The sequence below is a fragment of the Phoenix dactylifera genome, unplaced genomic scaffold, assembly GCF_009389715.1.
Source record: "Phoenix dactylifera cultivar Barhee BC4 unplaced genomic scaffold, palm_55x_up_171113_PBpolish2nd_filt_p 000558F, whole genome shotgun sequence".
Taxonomy (NCBI): domain Eukaryota; kingdom Viridiplantae; phylum Streptophyta; class Magnoliopsida; order Arecales; family Arecaceae; genus Phoenix; species Phoenix dactylifera.
The window spans coordinates 134,134-135,137 of NW_024067965.1; the positions used below are offsets into that span (position 1 = coordinate 134,134).

Below are 1,004 nucleotides of genomic sequence, written 5' to 3' on the forward strand. Positions count from 1 at the left end.
CTCTTCAAACCAGTTAGGAGCTGTCTAGAATTTTTAAGAAAACATTAGAAATTGTTGGATGATGTTTTAATGCATGTTTAATTTTAATTATTTTTTTTTGTTAGGGTGTTTGTTTAGATCTCTTTAGGTGGTACTTGTACCAACCCAATAATAATAATAATAATAATAAAATAAATAATAAAATTTTAGTATATGCTGTTGTGGGAGAGAGATAAAACGAATAGATTATTTCGAGTTGAATCAAGAGATAAAAATTTAATTGTTCAAAATTCAAATAATCAAATGGAAGATAATGGTAGTAATCAGGAAGAATGAATTTCAAGATGACTTACCTATTAGAATGCTTCGTGATTATCTACAACCCACTAGGACCAGTACCCCATCCTGTATGGTTATTCCTACTGCTGCGGGAGCTTTTGACATGAAACCAGGAATAATCCAATTACTCCCAAAGTTTCACGGACTTGATTCTAAAAGTTCCTATTTGCACCTGAAAGAATTTGATGAAGTGTGTTCAACACTTCATTTCAATGATGTCACTGAAGAGATAGTTAAGCTTAAGTTATTTCCTTTTTCTTTAAAGGAAAAAGCTAAGTTATGGTTACACTCCTTAAGGCCTAGGACCATAGCTACCTGGCAAGAAATGACAAGAGAATTTTTAAAGAAATTCTTCCCAATACATAAAACAAACACACTTAGAAGAAATATCATGAATTTCGCACAAAAAGATGGAGAAACATTTTTTCAGTGTTGGAAAAGATTTAAGGACCTTCTGCTTGCTTGCCCACATCATGGATATGAAATTTGGAGGGTCATTAGTTTCTTTTATGATGGTTTGTCCTCCAATATGAGACAATTTGTAGAAATGATGTGTAATGGTGAATTCATGAGTAAGGAACCAAATGAAGCCTGGGATTATTTTGATCTTTTAGCAGAAAATGCACAAGCTTGGGATACAACAGATAAAAATAAAAAATCTAAAATAGCACCTAATGCAAAAGGAG

At 32.2% G+C, this 1,004-nt stretch overlaps 1 non-coding gene across 1 annotated transcript; it reads right to left on the reverse strand.

Moving 5' to 3' along the window:
- Positions 1-691: 691 nt before the first annotated feature.
- On the reverse strand, positions 692-798 carry LOC120106528. The gene has a single exon (XR_005508669.1). It is a non-coding gene; the product is annotated as a small nucleolar RNA R71 (small nucleolar RNA).
- Positions 799-1,004: the final 206 nt, after the last annotated feature.